Source organism: Sarcophilus harrisii, chromosome 2, assembly GCF_902635505.1.
Source record: "Sarcophilus harrisii chromosome 2, mSarHar1.11, whole genome shotgun sequence".
NCBI classification, from domain to species: Eukaryota; Metazoa; Chordata; class Mammalia; order Dasyuromorphia; family Dasyuridae; genus Sarcophilus; species Sarcophilus harrisii.
Window position 1 is genome coordinate 643,392,215 of NC_045427.1, and position 19,182 is coordinate 643,411,396.

The following is a 19,182-nucleotide window of genomic DNA, read 5'->3' on the forward strand; positions in this document are numbered from 1 at the left end:
GTCTCTGCTCTCAGAGCAAACATTTGCCATCTCTTCTCCCTCTGACTTCCCTAACATTTCTTGCATTCTGCTGCCTTCAGTGCCAGGGCCTTAGGGTAAGCACCCGTTATCTCTCCTCTGAAATACAGTATTAGCTTCTTAATGCATGTCCTTTATGTTCTCCACGCAGCTGCCAAGGTGATTTTCCCCAAGCACGATTCTGACCCATCCCTCCCTAGCTCAATAAAATTCAGGTGCTCACTATTACTTCTGGGATATAACCAACCTATTTAACCTAAATGTCACTCTCCTCCCTGGATTCTAGAGTCCAGGCCTTAACTATTTTCACCTAAGACATTTTTATGTGACCCTGAGTGTTCAAATCTAAAATAGGTATACGAATCAAACATTTGCTGATAATAAATCATAATTTCACAAACCCCAATTCAATTATGAGGCTCTATATAAGGTTGTGAACCACGATTTAAGAAGTCGGGCTCAGCTCTCTCTGTCTCTTGTCCCATTCATGATATTCTCATTCTAGATCTCAGTATCTTTGCAATCTTTGGAATGGGGCAATAAGGTGATGCAGTGGATAGAGTGGCCACCTAGAGTCAGGATGACTCATCTCCCTGAGTTCAAATCCAGCCTCAGCTGTGTGACCCTAGTTTCCTCATCTGTAGAATTATCTGGGAAACAGAACAACACACCTAAAATGTGCTCCCCTCCTTACCTCACCTCAATCTCATAGAATCTGTCCCCCAGAAATACAACTCATATGCCATCTTCTACACCAGTTCTTTTTTCCCCACTAAAACCTCTAGGTCTTTTTTTTTTTTATAATAGCCTTTTAATTTTCAAAATATATGCAAATATAGTTTTCAACATTCACTCTTGCAAATCCTTGTGTTCCAAATTTTTCTCCCCCTTACCTTAGGCAGAAAGTATTTCAACATAGGTTAAATATGTAAAATTCTTCTAAGCATATTTCCACATTTACCATGCTGTTCAAGAAAAATCAACTCAAAATGGGAAATAAGAAAGAAAAAAACAAGCACACAAACAGCAACAAAAAGGTGAAAATCCTATGCTTTGATCCACATTTAGTCTCCATAGTCCCCTCCCTGGATGCAGATGGCTCTCTTCATCACAGTCTATTGGAATTGACCTGGATCATTTCATTGTTGAAAAGAGCCATGTCCATCCGAGTTGATCATTACATAATCTTGTTGCTGTTCTCCATCAGTTTTTACCTTTTCTATCTCATGGACCTCTTTGGCAGTCTGCTGAAGCCTATTGACTCTTCCCTTTTTCATAATTGAAAGAAACGTAAAATTTTGGGGTTTTATTGAAAACAAAGGTGTAATTTTCCTCATTCAAGGTTATGAATCACTTAATGATCTATCCATGAGCTCCTTGAGGATCTATGAACCCCAGACAAAGAGCCTTTGTTTTATACAGTCTTTCCTGGTTTTCTTCAGTTTCTGATGCTTTCTCATATCCATCTATCTTCTACTTATTCTGTATATACTTTTGTAAGCACATACTGTCGCTCCCACTAGAACACAAGGTTCTCGAGAATAGGTATTGTCTCACTTTTTTGTATTTATCACTAATTCCTAGGATGGTGTCTGGCACACATATGCTCAAGAAAGGCTTGTTGATGGATTTTCAGGTTAAAAAAAAAGCACAGAGATGTAGGGCAAGGCTTTTAGCAAGTTTCAGAAGCAAGATTTTAAGATGGGTCACTCAATGTCAGTGGTCTGACCACTACGCCATGCTGCCTTCTTTATCAAGAATATATCTATGTACAAGAGTAAGACAGAGATAGATGTAAATCAAACTTTTAATATGTCATTTTGTGTTCTCCACTTTCAGTCATGAGATCTCACGTGGGGTCACAAACCATAGTTTAAGTAAGAAACTGGGAACCAGATAACCAAGATCCCTTCTGTATAACTCCATCATCTTATGGTTTTACTAGAAAAACATCCAAATTTCACTCCTACCTTATAATCTAAGGATTCCCCTTCTTTTTTTCCCCAGCTATTCTCTCAGGGGAGGCATAGGATTGGTATTTCAATGAAAAAATTCTGACCAGTGATTTCTTTTTAAGTTTCTTTTTTATTGATTTTTCAATTTGGAACATAAATGTTAAACAATAAAGTACCAATTTACATACACAGTGCTGGTCTACACTTTCTGGTCACATCTATTTAGTCATAACATTAATAAATCTAGTTAATTGAAACCCCATAAACCTTAAGGACTAGCTAAAATGAGCTGGCAAGACTTGGCACAGCTACAGGTTGACTAAATTTATGTTAGAAATCGTACATTTTAAAGTGAAATGTACTTAATATGTGCTTTGGTTTTTCAAGCAAGATGATATCTCCTAATAGGGCTGTTCGGTTGTCTAACTGATGTTTTATACCAGAACTCTAATTCAGTAGTTCTTACATTTCCAAATGAATCTGTACACAGGACAGCCTTGATAGTTTTGAACCACTTTGATTATCTTCTGGGCTTGCATTAAGTCATATAATCTAGACCTGAATGGAATTTTGCAGATTATCTAACCCAACCACAGTTTACATAAGAGAAATTCCATGGGTTTAATATAGATATTAAATTACTTTTTAAGGTCTTCTATACATAAGAGAACCAGGTTCTCTGGATCCAAATACAGTTTTCTTTTCATTATAACATAGTCACATGGTCCCTAAGGCAACAATGAGCATTGCATCTTTCAGATTCATGAGAATTGGATAATTTGTGATGGAATCTTGTATTGCCTTTTCTATTCTGTCGGTTGTGTGATGAGTTGGATTCCATAGGATGTAATTTGCAAGTACTTGCCTGTTTACTTTTCATATTTTCATCTAAAGATACCTTTCATATACATATAAAATCTTTTCTTTTTATAGAAATTTTTTTTCTTTTTTGCTGAAGCAATTGGAATTAAGTGACTTGCCCAGGGTCACACACCTAGGAGGTATTAAGTGTCTGACATCAAATTAGAACTCAGGTCCTCCAGACTTTGGGGTTGGTGCCCTATCCACTGTGCTACTTAGCTGCCCCCCATATAAAATATTTTAAAAAATCATGTAGAGGTGAGAAATTAGGTAGATGGATTGTTAATATTACTCTTATTCTGTCGATTGTCTTTTAGGGATAATACATCTCTGAATTATATCTGTAAATTTTTAAAGCATTCAGTATTTCTTCTTTCTTACACCTTGAGACTCAGTCTTTCTATGACCCAAAAACTGTGTCATCTTTACTGAAGACTTTGTATATTTGGCACAATCCAGATGGTTTTCTCCCATTGTGATCCTGGGTACCTTCTTCCCTGTTTTCTACATCATCATTCCAGAGTAGTAGAAGATGGCACAGAGACATCTTTTTGCAGTCTTCTAAGCTTTCATTGGTCACCATTACCAAAAAAGTCATCAACTAGGGGCAGACTACTGATACTAACCCTTTCTACTTGTAGCCACATTGGTCCTCTGAAAGCAGTCTGTCTTCAGACCATATGGTAGAATCCATATTTTCAATACGGCAGAATCTGCCAAAACCTGTACTCCTTTGGTATTGTCGTTTTGTCGTTGATAACCCAGGGTTACACTATGGCTCAATGACTTTTCAAGAGCAGGACATTCCCGAGTACCCTTTGCTTCTGGAGAATCCCATATGACCTAATCCCATATGACCTCAGGTTTGACAGAAGTCAGACAAAATGAAACTGAAGGGTAGTCCTGAAATACTTCCTGTCATTAGTCCCAACTCTGCCTTCAGTTAGATCTGCCTTTGCTTCCAGTCCATATACTGAATTTTATCTCAACTTCTACTAAAACTTAAAGGCACTGCTTATATTGTAGCTGAATAGAGAACATATTTATGGCAAATAAAAAATAAATGTTTTCTTTTTTCTACTTGGTCAATTCAACTCAAAAGTTGAGTAAAAAAGACATTTATCTTTTATTGGGGAAAAAAATAGGAAAAAGAATAGATTTAATACCTAAAATATCCAAGTGGAAAGACAACAATGACCAAGAATCAAAACTTAATGTTGTGTAATAATAATGATCAAATTAGCACACACACACACACCCCAGAAGAAATATGAGAGTCTTCCCTTCTCTTGTAGGAGCCAGGGATGTGGAACACAGAATATCACTTGGATTTGATATCTTCATTAGTTTTGCTATCTAGTGTTTTATTCTTTTTCTTATTATATAGAATGGTTCCTGGTAAAGGGAGGAGAGAGGGCTCCAAGAAATTTCATTAAAATTAAAAAAGAGAGAAAGAAGAAGTTTGTTTCCTCAGATTATAAGAGTATGTCTATTTGAATGGACTGATTCCCCTAGTCAACCATGTATTTAATTCAAAGAAGACTGGTCTCTATTTTCACTTAGCTTTTCCTGATACCCCTAGTTGTTATGTCAGTGTCCTCACATGTTGGCAATGATCTTATAAACTAATCTGTATAAAACACCACTGCCCCTTCCTTCTATCCCCAGTTTTTTTTTTCTTTCAAATGTTTCATTGGTGTCTTTGTGATTTTATATCATTCTTCTTAATATCACATCTCCATCTTCTTAGCATCCTCCGTTTTTTAATTAAAGTTTTTTATTTTCAAAATACATACATGGATAATTTTCAACATTCACCCTTGCAAAACCTTGTATTCCAAAATTTTCTTTCCCTTCCCCCCACCTCCTTCCCTAAATGGCAAGTAATCCAATATATGTTAAACATGTGCAATTCTTCTATACATATTTCCACAATTATGCTGCATAAGAAAAATCAAATCAAAAAGAAAAAAATGAGAAAACAAACTACAAACAACAACAAATAGTGAAAATACTACATTGTGATCCACACTCAGTGCCCATAGTTCTCTCTGGGTGCAGATGGTTCTCATCATTATAACATCATTGGACTTGGCCTGCATCATCTCATTGTTGATGAGAGCCAGGTCCATTAGAATTGATCATTGTATAATCTTGTTATTGCCATGTACAATGATCTCCTGGTTCTGCTCATTTCACTCAGCATCCGTTCATATCAGTCTCTCCAAGCCTCTCTGAAATCATCCTGTTGGTCATTTCTTTCACAATAATATTCTATAATTTATTCAGTCATTCTCTAGCTGATGGGCATCCACTTAATTTCCGGTTTCTTGCCACCACAAAAAGGGCTGCCACAAACATTTTTGCACATGTGGGCCCCTTTCCCTCCTTTAAGATCTCTATAGGATACAAGCCCAGTAGAGTCACTGCTGCTACCGGAAGTTTTAAGGGAGGTTCTGCCTTTTCACTGCCTTTGTATCTTCAGCCTCTAACACAGCCTTGCCCAGAACAATCCCTTGAAAAATGATTGGTGCATTGAATTGGATAAATGCTTGTTGACTGACTCACTGAATTGAACTAGTTGTTTGAATTAACCAGTTGTTTTGGTTTTATGCAGCAGAAAACAGTGTCCATTCTTATATGTTAATATAAATCTGAATGAGTAAGTAGAGGAGCTTTTTTAGTTCTACTCTGCCTCCTGGGAATAACTCAGAATGGGGATATTGACCACATGACACCTTCTAAAAGGCCACTCCATCATGATCATGATGAATTCTGTGCTTGGGTCTGCCATGGTGAAGCTCCCACTAGGAGCAATTACTCACTGGACAAAATTAAATTGAATTTACCCCTAGGTCCTGAAAATTGGAAAGGTGCTACTAGATTGCCCACTGCTGGGATTATTTTAGGCTAGCCTCTAAATTGCTAAACTGAAGTAAAGATTTAATGATCTACCCCCCTGAGGCAAGGACATTAGTAACTTCATCACACAGGGCTAGCTGACAAATTTTAAGGGAAAACTATTTATTCCACAGGTAAAAAAAAAAAATCAGAAACATTTTGAATAGTATTTTGGAACAGAGGATTTCCATATTTTGAATTCTCCTGTGGTTTGGTTGAGTTTGATTTCATATACACATATATGTATTAGATGATTTGGCTTCTGATTTTAATTTAGCAAGACATTTATTTGGCCATTTGCTGGACCTGTCATGTAAACTATGCTGGATCATCCACACTGACTCCTCTGCTCTTGATTCCAGGCTGACAAGTGTAGCAAGGAAAAAAAATGCAGAACCATGGAGATCTGGCCTTCTGCAAAATGATAGTGTCAAATTTCAATTTGACCCTTGCTGCTGTTGGTCAATTATTTAATATTTCTCATGTGTACTTTCAGGGTTACTGCCTACAAAATCATTATTTCCAGCCATCTCTTCTCTCATTAAACTTGGAGACCTAACCCTATCCTTGCCTTCACTCTCAGTAGATTTCCTGAAAAAGATTCAGGTTATCAGACTTAAGATGGACTTTATTCTCTTCAAAATATATATGGTCTAAAGAATCCTGGGGATCTCTGAAACTCTTTTAGAGGGTCTACAAATTTAAAAATAATTTTTATTTCCAAGATGGTAAATGTCTATAAATATAATCCAGATAAACAAAAACACTTTGGAGAGATCCTCAATAATTTTAATAGGATAAAGATACTGAAAACAAAAGTTTGAGAACCACTGCTCTATCCTCTCTACCTTATTTCCAGTCTTAGAGGAAGAAAAGTCTTTCTTCTTCTCCAAAGATAATTTCTTTATATTTGCTCTTCATCCCTACCTGTTCTTCTTCCTAGAGGACCCTGATTCTCTATTTGCCTCCTCTCTAGATTCTGTAATCTTTCCTTTTGTCTCAAACATGGTGACATGTCATTTATCTTTTTTTGTAATCCCTTCCTTTGGGCTTACTGTTCCTTTTAATGATGGTCTTCTCTCCTCTTTGACAGACTTCAAATGAGAAAGCTATATTCACTGCCTTCAAATCTTCACTATCCATTTACTTTTTAATCTTCTCCAATCTGTTCCTGTTTCTGTCCTGACATTGCACTATTAAGGATCACCACTGGCCTCTTTCTATTCAGGTCTTACGGCTTTTTCTCATTCTATCTTCTTCAACTCCTCAGCAGCATTTGACACTGTTGGACACCCCACCTTACTTATTTGAAAGTATCTTTTTCTTTGACTTCTGTGATATGGAACTATCTTGGTTCTCTCATCTCTTTGCCAATCTGTTCTCCTCCTGCCTTCTAATTGTGAATGCTCATTTTATTTTCTACCCTTTGCTGTTTACTCTTTACACTCCAAATTGATCCAACAAGCATGGTTATCAGTACTCACCATGGGCAAAAATATTGTACCAGGCGTGAGAAATACAAAGATAAACAGAAACATCTGTATCTGCTCCAGAGAAACTTATATTCCTCTGAGTTGTTCTCTATTCTGATTTCAATCATTTTTAAGAGATGACTCCTAAATCTGTAAGTCTGCTTTCAACCTCTTACCAAGCCCAAATCCCTTATTTCTAGCTGCCTAGAAAACATTTCCACTAGGACATCTTATTATCAACTCAAAATCACCTCTATAAAGATGAAACTGTTTGTGACATCAAGATTGTCTTAACCTCCCAGTTCAAAATATTTTAATCATCTTTCCATTATCTTTTCTTTCTGTCCCTTCATTCAAGCTATCACTAAGGTGATTCTTATTTTCAGTGTCTGTCAGATTAATCCTTTTCTTTTCATAACCCCACAATCTTATCTCTTCTTGCCTGGATTCCTTAATCGGAGTTAGTAGTTCTATCATTTCTTCCTCCCAGTCTTCATCTTACAAAGCCTTATAACAGATTATTGTAGATAAAATATTGCTTCTATCAGGTTACCGATCTGCTCAAGAACTCCAATGACTCCCTATCAACCACTGCATCAGGAATAAACTCTAATCTAAATTTCAAAGTTTTTCAAAATCTGTCAACATCTTATCTATCAAACAATATCTCTTCCTGATGAGACAGTCTCCTAATTGTCTCCTGTAGATGTTTATATTTGTGTATCCCTATCTACCCATGCCATTCCAATAGGATGGACCCTATTTAATACAATGCAGTTTAAGAGGCAAAGGATGATATAATGGATAGGGAATTGACCACAAAGCCAATTCATGGCTTTGACACACATTGTCTGTGAGACTCTGGGCAGGTCACTTAATCAATACTCTAGGAAGTTCTCTAAAACCTTTAAGTTGCAAAGAGTATGCCAAGCCAGAAATAGAGGAGGAAATCTTCTAATCTGGGAGCTCCCTATACCAGTGAAATCACAAGTCCAATCATTATTCCTATAAATTAATATTTAGTATACCAATATTTAACTAATATTCAATTTTATTTTATTAACTTATTTAATTTAAATTTTAAATTTTAATTTTAAATCTTGGTACATGGTAGGTGCTTACTAAATTTTTTAAATCAAATTTTAAAATTTAAATCAAACTAATTAATAAAACTTTTAAATTAATAATATTCCTATAAACTAAATTAAAATTAATTGAAATCAAATTAAAATAAATAATCCTTCATTAGGCAACTATTTGTAAGGCAATGTGTCAAGTGCAAAGGAGACAAAAAACAAAATGGCCTCCAGGAATTACTGGATCTAGTGTGTGTGTGTGTGTGTGTGTGTGTGTGGCCGGGGGAAGAGATGTGTGAAATAAATGGCTGGTTAGGATTTGGAGCAGAAGCCATGGGATTGAACTCTGAACCTTCTGCTCACTCCTTTGAGTCCTTGGGCCAATTCTTTTCCCAGGCTGGGTCTATGTTTCCCCACCTGTAAAATGAGGGGCTGAGACTGGGTGACCTCCCTGTTTTTATAACTCTGAAACTCCATTGCTGCCCGCTGTACCATCCACTTGTCCGGCGTGGCTGCCCATTACCATCTACCACAGAGTTATTGTAAAGGGAGAACGTGTTAAAATCTCAGTGGCCTATGGAAATGCCAGCTATTCATTAATTAAGGAACACGGTCTCCCCAGTTCCCTTGTTGCTACTCATGAAAGCATCTGGAGTGAATTAAAACCTGACCACCGGAACCTGATCACCTTGCCAACGTCCTCCTCCTTGCCTTCCTCCTCCTTCTCGTCTACTTGATCACAGCTTTAACAGATTTGGGTCGACAACCGGCCCGTCCCATGGGTCTGTGGGAGGGTGGATGGGGTGGGCAGGGTGGGATTGGAACACGAAGTCTGCTGAGGTGTCCACCTCGAGGATCAAAGCTGAGTTCTCTCATGTATGACCAGCAGTAATAAGAACTGAATTTTATATAGTCCTTTAGATTTTGTAAAGTGCTTTTCACACTGTCTGACTTCTTTGTAGTTCTCCTTGAGCCAACTTAAACTCAACCATTTAGCTAGCAATAATGTAATGCAACAGGCATTAATTAAGCACCTATTGTGTGCTAGACACTGTGTGCCAGACACTGGGGATATAAGGATTAAAAAAAAAAACTCTACCCTTAAAGAATTTATACATATTTAAATGCAGAGAAGGGGATATAAGTAGGATATATATGGTAATTTGAAGAGAGCAGAGAAAAGGAGAAGATAGAGAAAAAAGGACAGAAAGAAGGAGGGAGTAAAAGAGACAGAGAGAAGACAGAGACAGAGACAGAATCCAGGGTTCTTGAGGACAAAACGAGATTATAGTTGTAAAGTGTTTAATACAGTTCCTGGAACATAGCATTATATAAATGTCAGCGATTATGATAACTTTTGGCACACCAAAATTACTTTCCAGGATGGTTGGACTAGTTCATAGCTCTACCCAGACCTTTGCATCTTTATGAATAGATGGCAGGAAAGTAGTGAACTGAATGCAGTGAATTTGAGTCGTGGGATTTGTATAAACTCTTTGCTGAAGGGAGGTGGCAAGGTCTACCATGAATAGAGTAGTGATCCTGGAGTCAGTGAGTTCAAATCTAGCCTTAGATATTGATTAGTTATACGACCCCAAGACAGTTCATTTCATCTGTCTACTTCAGTTTCTTTGTAAAATAGGAATAATAATACCTAGTTCCTAGAGTTTTTATGAGGATCAAATGAGATGCTACCTGTAAAGTGCTCAGCATGGTTTTTGGCAGGTGCTTACTAAATGCTTGTTTCCTTGCTTCTTTCAGAGCACTGAAAACACCAGAGGTTTTGATTGTTGAGACACTGTCAGAGATCATGAGGAAATCATGAGAGACAAGAGAGAGATCACAGGAAGGACAAATGTGTTGATCTTCAAAAAGGAAGAAAGAGAAGGAATAAACTCACCAAACTACAGGCCAGAAAGTTTCACTCTGATTCCTACAACACTTTACAATGCATTATTAAATGGATGACATGGGATCATTTAGGAGGAGGGACAGTGATGGAGCCGGCGTCAAAAACTGGTCAGGTTTTTTTGACAAGTGTGTGAGAATGGTTTCTCAGGGAAGCACCATGATCATAGGAGGCTGGGATTCTGCAAGGTATTTGATTCTATCCCACAGCAATTCTCTGGACGAAACAGAGAGGAAGGGGCTAGCAGCAGTGGTCACCAGGCCTGGCTGACTCAAACAGCAGTGATCACTCACCTCAAGGACAGTAACCCAAATGCTTGGGTAAAACCTTAGATTTTCCTATATCTTAGATTTCCTATAGGCAGATCCTAGGGATGCTTGTATGTTCAGAACCTTCAAGATCACTTTAGATACTCTTGTGTTGCTCTCCGTCTCTCTCTCTGTTTCTCTTTTATCTCTCATTTGTCTTTCTCTCCTTTCTCTTTGCCTTTCTGTCTGTCTCTGTCTCTCCCCTCTTTCTCTGACTCTCTCCACATACACATATGTATTTTTGTATGTATATAAATGACACACATGCATATTTACATATATATATATATATATATATATATATGTATCTTAGCTCTTTTTTGTAATGGAAAATAACTGGAAGCAACAGGAATTCCCATCAATTGAGAAAGGAATCAATTGAAGCTAAAGAAATTATGATATACTAATATAATGGCATACTTACTATGGTGTGAATTAATATATAGTGAATAATATAGTGAATAATAATATAGAAATTATGAAAGGGACAGTTTCAGAGGAGTCTGGGAAGACTAGCGTGAAGGGATGCTGGGAGAAGTGAGCAAAGTTAGGCAAGCAATTTTATGCTGTAACAACATTATAAAAACAAATTTTGAAAGATTTAAGATTTCTGAATAATGCAAGGACCAACAAAGATTCCAGAAGGCTGATAATGAAGGGCTTGCACAGCAGAGAGAACCCTGGGTTTGGAGTTGGAAAGACCTGAGTTCAAATTTGACCTTAGATTTATTAGTTCCTTTTCCCTCTGTTTATCTCAGTTTCCTCATCTATAAAATGGAACTAATAACAGCACCTACTTTCCACAGTTGTGCAGATAAAATAAGATTATGTTAATAAAGCACTTAGCACAATGCTTGGCACAGAGTAAACAATTAATAAATGCTTTTAAAAAAACGGTTGCTTCCTGACAGAGGTGATAGACTCAAGGTGCATAATGAGAAACACAATTTTGGATATGACCAATATGGGCATTTATTTTACTTTGCTGTACATATTTGCTACAAAGGTTTTGGTTTTCTTCCTTTCTCCCTCCCTTCTTCCCTCCTTCCTCTCCTCCTTCCCTTCTTCCCTCCCTCCCTTTTCCCTTCCCTTCTTCTCTCCTTCCTCTCCTCCTTCCCTTCTTCCCTCCTTCCCTCTCTCCTTCCTTCTCTTCCCTTCCTTCTCTCCTTCCTTTTCTTCCCTTCCTTCCTTCCTTCCTTCCTTCCTCCTTCCCTTCCTCCCTCCTTTTGTCCCTCCCTTCTTTTATTCCTCCATCCTTCCATCCCTCCCTTCCTCCCTCCCTCCCTCCCTTCCCCACTCTCTCCCTTCTTTCCTTCCTTCCTTTCCCTTTTTATTATCAGCAGACATTTGTTTAGCACTCCGAAAAGCCCTCTGTAATCACTGACATTTATTATTCCTCACAACAAACCTTTCTGAAATTTTCTATTTTCAATCTAAAATAAATGCCTACAGGTGCCCTTTGCAAAATCACGGATTGCCTTAAAAGCTAATTTTGCATGACAAATCACAAATGAAAACGACTACTGCTGTGCACTCCCATTGCATTGTATGCTCTTGGCTGCTCTATGATCCCTAAGACCTTCACTCAAGGAGCATCACAAATCTCGATAATAAGATTGTCTATGTATGATAAGTGCCAGAGAATGACAAAGTGTCTGTAGAATCACACATTTGGTAGGTCAGATCTTGGGCAAATCACTGATAGTGTGGAAGGTGTTGACAAGTCTTGAAAATCTCTTAAGAAGTCTAATTTTGGGGAGTCGCTGAACAATTCTTTTTATACAAGGCCTTGGTTAAAGCTGGTGTGTTGATAAGGGAGATTAATTCTTTGGCTCCTAATGTGATACTTCTCTCATTATAGCGTAGGACTGCCTAGCACTTATGTGCACATATGTGTATCATGCACACAGACAGAGATGTTGTCTGTCCTTTGTGCTCAAAGAATACCAAAATGACATCACAATGTTGGAGTCAATGTAAAATGTGTCTTGCTACGGTTGAGCTGATGAATGTGAGCTTGGAAAGCTCTACTGCAGGTCAAACACAAATAGTCCATATGAATATTTAGGATGGAAATATTTCTAAATTTGTGCATTTTGTATTTCTTTTGAGTTACTGCAATTCTGCTTTGCTCAAAGACCTTTTTTCACGATGGCTTGATATACTTGGTGGTCCTGGGCCAGTGTCTCCCATGTCTCACAGTCATTTCTAAAGTTCTTAAGGCAGATTTGTACCACTTCATAGAAGTGCTTTGCACTGGACTGTTGGTGTAAAAAAGCAAAAAGCCTTTTTGCTGAGCCAAGATTTCTCTTAGCTTTCTTTGTACTTTATTTTTGATGGACTTATTTCTACGAGATAGACAAATCATCCTGCTGGTATGCCCTGCGGAGTTCTTGGGTTTTTTTTTTTTGCTTGTTTCTTTAGCAGTTTCTGAATTTTTCCATCATTTTTGTCAAATTAATCTTGATGTTTGTGAGTATTCTGGCTCAGATGAGGGTATACAGTGGTATACACCAAACACGCCAAATCTCTGAATGCTGCCCATCCTTTTCTGCCCCACTCAATTCCATTCAACATTAAAAGTGTTACAAAGGTCTTAGCTCAGCTTTCCCTATGAATTAACAACAAAGTTATCAATTTCTCAGGAAAGTGCTCTAATCTATTGACATTAAGTATTTTGGTAGGAATTTTGCCTTGGAGCCACCACTTCTGTTGAATGTGAATATTTATCTTGGAGAGGATAAATCTATGATTGGTCCAGCACGTTGCACTCCACATGGTCTTAGTCATTTTCACACCCTGCCTGTCTCTTCTCCTTACAATGACAGTTTATTAAACGTCAATGCTTGCTGCAGGCATGTGTTCAGGATATTTTGTTGCATTTAGGTGAGCAGAGATTAATAAGATTTCTATTAAGTAATCATTGATGTTGTATCTAACTCCATTCCTCCCAAGGACTCTGCTATATCTGTTAGTCTATGTCTACTATTGCATTAAAGTCACTCAAAATTATAAGCTTGTGCTCTTTTTGGCACATTGATGAAGAGGGTCTCCAACGTTTCATAAAATTTTCCTTTGACCTCTTCATAGTCTGTAACTATGAGAACACATGCACTGATGATAGTGGTATGCCCCTTTCTTTCAAATGGTGATCACATTATCATGACTCGTTCATTCATTTTGGGGGTCATACAATTTTGATGATTAGATTAGTTTTTATTGCAAAATCTATACCAACTCCCCTCACCATACTCCCTTTCTCTATGGCCACCCCAGAAAAATGTGTATCCAGCTCCCACATTGATGGGCTGGTCTTCATTTACCAGTGTTGTTTCACTTGGGATAGCTGCTGAGTTCTCTCACAACAGGAGCTATTTGTATTTCAGGTCTACTGGATTTCATGTTGTCCATATGCATGTGTATATTCCATGTACGGATAGTGAGTAGAATCATTTTTACAATTTTTAAAATATATTTCTATGTGTATGTGTGTATTTCAATTTCATGGTAGAATTAGTGATAAATTAGTGATAAAAAATTAGGGTTGGATGAAGGCTACCTTTCCTCAGACTCGAGGAGGTGAGCAGTGAGGTCCTTAAAAAGGGCTGCTCAAATATCCAGGGGGCTCCTGCTTCATTGGGCCATGTGTGTGCAGGGCTGTGACCACAGCTCCTGGTGTAGCTGCACCTGCTGCTTCACCACTCACCCATTTTACACAGGGTAACAAGTGGATTCCAAAGGTGGAAGAAGAACCCTCTATACACCCTAATACACCACACACAGAGATTCAGCCAGAAAATGACTGACCTCTAAAATACGAGATTCTCACAAAACCTCTAAGAGGAATCTCTTTTTGATCTAGAGACTATGCAAAGTTTTCTAGCTCAGCAAAAATGAGACAAAAACAACATGATAGGAAAGACGTTCCAGTTTCTTAATTATGTAGAATAGATTCATGGTTTAGGTGGTTTCCCTTCTCCCAGCAATACATGAGAGTCATCATTCTTGGTCCTGTTTTTCAATAAGCCACAGCCCCATCCTTTTTGCCTCCTTTCTTATCCTCTAACAGGTTCTGGAGTAAAAGCAAATACTCTTCATCTCAGCATGTCCCCAGACTCTTTCCTAAATGCTCTCATGGAACTGTAGAATTTGGAACTGGAAGTGATCCTAGAGATTATCCAGTCTACCCTTCTCACTTTACCAATGAGGAAACTGAGTCTTAGAGAAATGATGTGACTTGCCTGAGCTCACGCAGGGCAGAAGTAGACATGTAGATTCTAACCTAGGAATCTACATTGCATTTCTACCACATTATTCTGCTTCTGAGGCAGCTTCTTATTTCTCACTGAAAAATAGTGACTATAAATATCATACAGAAAAAAACTGGCCAGATTTTAGAAATCTGTCAAGTCAGTGAAAAGCAGCCATTCTTGTTTGAAATCACATAACAAAACAATCAATTGATTTTGTACTTTTCCAATGATTGTTTTACTGTTATATAGAAAATTAATTTTCCCCAAGCACTGCCTAATGCCATTTTCTTTTTGCCATATCTAGATGCGAATCTTCTAATATTTTCAGCACTGATAGTTGTTCAAATCAGTCACTGTCATGTTTATTGGCAGCAAAAGCCATTCTGATAGAAATATGACTGCAATGACTTTGCAGTCTCACTTGCAGACAAATATTGATACATTTCGAGCCTTCCTGGATATTCCTTTCTTTCCTTTCAAATCCATCTGGACATTGCAGGGGCTAATTCTGTCCAATTAACACATCTGTGGTGAGGTAAGGGTATATGCACACTGCTTGTGTTCATACCCAAGTGACCCCTCATTCATCTGGAGGAAATTCTCTCTACACAAGAGAAGCTTCTTCTAGCAGTCTACCATGAGCCTCAGAGTACAGAGGTACCAACAACCTCAAGAGGGTACCAATTTAGAAGACCAGAGACTTTGCAACAGCCACATCTAGATCTCTGGGGCCATCACAACCAGCAGACTTGAATGAAATTGTGTGAGATCTCACTCAACATATCTTAGATTTTAGCTCCTGTTCCCAGAAAAGTCTGCAGAAATTTCTGAGAAAGTGACTGAGAAGTGACTGCTCCTAAAACTCCCATTGCAAAGGGATTTCTTTGTACTTCTCCTTTAGTGATCTAGTGAGCATTCTGCTATGACCCTGCTTTGGGAAGTGAGTGGTTATTTTATCTTAGGTGAAATAACATGTGATTTGCCATTTGGGAATAGTTGTGTAGGATGTTTATTACCTTGCATTTCTATTTTAATGAAGTATCTTTGCTTAATTAATGGTTCTTTGGTTTGGTCTGGAATGAAGAGATATTCTGGTGTGGCTTGAAACTTTGACATCGTGAACTGAGTATTGCTAAGAGCAAGCCATGTTTAGGAATCTGTAGGCTACACATTCTTTAACTCATAAGCAATGGTTTCCTCTATCCACTAATTCCATTTAAAACCAATCCATTTCTTTTAAAAGTGGATATTCTGATAGTTATTTCTTTAAATCCTCTCTAAAGCACCCACCCAATTTACAACAGGCACCTGTCTAGTGTTTTTAGCATCTTGTGGATATCAGTGCATTATGTGGGTTATCTGCTATCTCTTATGCTCGATACATCCCTCTTTGCCATTCTTATTGGACACTGATGACATCTTTGAGGACCATTTTTGTGACAAGATAGTTCTCTCAATATGCTGTAGTCTACTTATACACAACAAGATTGCTGATTTTTTGAGTCACCTACAGTTCTGATTTTTCTGAGACCATGATATGTAATAATTTTTATCCCTGGGGAAAAACTTGGGGGGGGGATGGAATATTATTTTAATAAGAAGTTGGGATTTTGCAAGAGAGAACCACTTGGAATAATTGAATATATATTTTCCCAAATAAATCCTAACTAATGCCCTATTATTAAATTTGGAGATGAATCTGTATTACCTGTTTTTTATACTTCTAGAAGATAAATGTTTCTATGGAGGATCTGTATCATTCTCTGTCTTTTATACCTGTAGAAGATAAAATGTTTCTATGGAAGACATGCCTGAGAAAGACTAACTCTTTATTAAAGTACACTGTCTATATAGTATTAGCCTAAATCAATGGGCTATAACATCCATACATGAGCATAGAGAGTGGGGTAGACATAGCTCTTGTCATAATCTGAATACTTTGTCTGTTATGTTTTTCAATCTAGTATCTTTTGAGCAACTATGAATCTCTTTAGAGATGCCCTGTAGTGTCTTAAGAGCTTCATGTAATCATCCGAAAAACCTTTTCCTTGACAGGTTTTTCTCTTTTTATTCTGATTTGTATTACTTAAATGCTTTTAGAGAACAGATCTCCATAAACATGTCCAAAAGTGGTTGGATACTTTTATTTTTTATTTTATTATTTATTGGATACTTTTAAAAGGTGAAATCAGGGACTGAATGATTATTATGCCTATACTATCATAGGATTTAGAACTAGAAGGAACCTTAGGGGTCCTCTCCAATGCATGCATTTTAGAACAGCCAAAACATTTAACTTCAGTCTTGACAAATTCATCTGATCTCCATTACCCAACTTAAAATGAAAGATTCACCTATTTCAAGAATTCAACCAGCCTAGCTTTTCTGTACCTCTAGTCTAAGTAAAAAGAAATTTCAATGTTTACTCTCTAAGTGGCTAGGGCCTAGAGCCGATACAAATATAAATTACTTATATCGGCTTTGTTACCATGGTATCTGACCAGAGAATTTTCTATAATTGATCCTCATGAAAATTAATTACTCATCTTAAATAGCCTAAGAACTGAATGCATGCTTAAGAACCCTTATGTTGATTCCTCAGGCTCTATAATATACTTTGATAAGGAGGGCCGAGTTAACAATATAACAGACCTAGATCAATTCCTCAAATCATTCATTTGTTCCTGGATTTTCCCCCCTGATTTGTATATAAGTGACAACACGATCTAAGCCAAAGTATGTTTGATGTATTGATTCCATCTTGATATACCTTATATTTTTGGTAATATAGTGTGAGCTTCCAAGGGGAGGGTTGAAGAGTTTAGTAACAGCCCCAAATCTAAATACTTTCGGCACTAACCACTTTGGAACCTTTGAAACCTATGAAAATTTTCTGTGAAACATTCAATATTCTAACCCTTTTTGTTATACTGTGGGCTCTGATGAAAGAGTATACTTTAGTATGATGTGTCACTTACAGGACTATACCACTCTTGACTAACCAGGTCCCTTTCTTTCCAGACCCAGTGTTCTTTAGTCACAAACTATCACTCAAGGTTGATCACTCAATCACTCCACAAACATTTATTAAATTCCTATTCAATTCCAGAGACTATGCAAAGACAAAAATGAGGAGCTTACAATCTAGGAGAAACAACATGTACACTCAAATCATAGGCAGCCGAATCAAATGGGATAAAAGAAGAGTAAATGGAAAGGCACAGCAGAGTATTCTTCTCCTTCCTAGTTCCAACCCTCTCTCCCATGGGAATCTTCTTCCCCGCTCCATTTGTAGAACCCAGGAAGTAGTGAACTCTCCCAGAAATTAGTATCCTACAATAGACTTCCCATCTTCCAAGAAAACGTGGATGGAACATACCTGGTTGTATCTCAGTCTCAGGGATTCGTGTGGTCGCTGCTGTGAGGATCCCAGGACGTCGGATGCAGGTTCTGGGAACTCTGCTGTTGGGTCTGGAATTCAACTGTGCTCATTTTGCCTGGAGGATCTGTCTGTCCTTGAAGCCTACTTTCAAGGGCACTACTGAAAGTTCAGCTCAGAACCCAGTAATGGAACTGGCCGGAGGCTCAGCAAGTGCCTTTGTACCTTGCCTCTGCCCTTTCTTCTTCAAAACTTTATGAACTGGCTGCGATCTGATGTCAGTCCCATTAACCCTCCTCATTGTCAGTCAGGGAGACCACGAGAGAATTCTGCTGGGACTTTGTCACCTCTTCCATAAACAACACAGGGAAGCAGCTTTTGACAATGAGAAGAACATGGAATTAGGAGATGGAGGGTCTAGACTTCAATCTTACCTCTGCCACTTACTGGCTGTGTGACCTCAAGCAAGTTCCTTAAGCATTCCCTCATCTTCCCAATAAAGTGATTGAACCAGAGAAGCTTCAAACTCCCTCTTGCTCCAAATTCTATGATTATGATTTGTCATCATATACATCAAGGTGATATACTCCATCTCCTGTGTCTAATGGATCCCTCAAGAATGTCTGGCAGAATTATTCTTGGAGAAAATCTACTTCTAAATGTAGAATCTGCATTGTTTGTTTCTGAGCTATTACATTTCACACTCTAAATATTTACTTTCATTCGTGAAAAGGATAGAAATTAAAGTTACAATCAATCATCACCACCACCCATTTCAAAACCCATGACTATTAACATTTAGAGCGCTTCAGGCACTTTATCCTTCCATAATCATCAGGATTTTGTTTCTCTGAAATAAAACCAGGGCTCTTTTCATGTTTTTGACCTTAACTCATGTCTCTGTCCACATATTTAAACAAAGCAAGACAGAAACAATGCACTCGATGGTTTTATGGGTGCTGACTTTGCTGCTGTAGCTCATAGTCTCTATGCTCCAAGTAGGGTATCTTGAATTTTTCTAATAAAATAACACTTTATACTCTCACTGCT

The 19,182-nt window shown here is 37.8% G+C and overlaps 1 protein-coding gene across 1 annotated transcript in view; it reads right to left on the bottom strand.

Moving 5' to 3' along the window:
* PHYHIPL (phytanoyl-CoA 2-hydroxylase interacting protein like) overlaps positions 1-18,206 on the bottom strand; it is an 83,739-nt gene extending 65,533 nt beyond the window's left edge. The window contains exon 1 of the mRNA XM_031956955.1: positions 18,133-18,206. The gene's annotated coding sequence lies outside the window, so the exon portion shown is untranslated. The remainder of the gene's footprint in view (positions 1-18,132) is intronic.
* Positions 18,207-19,182: the final 976 nt, after the last annotated feature.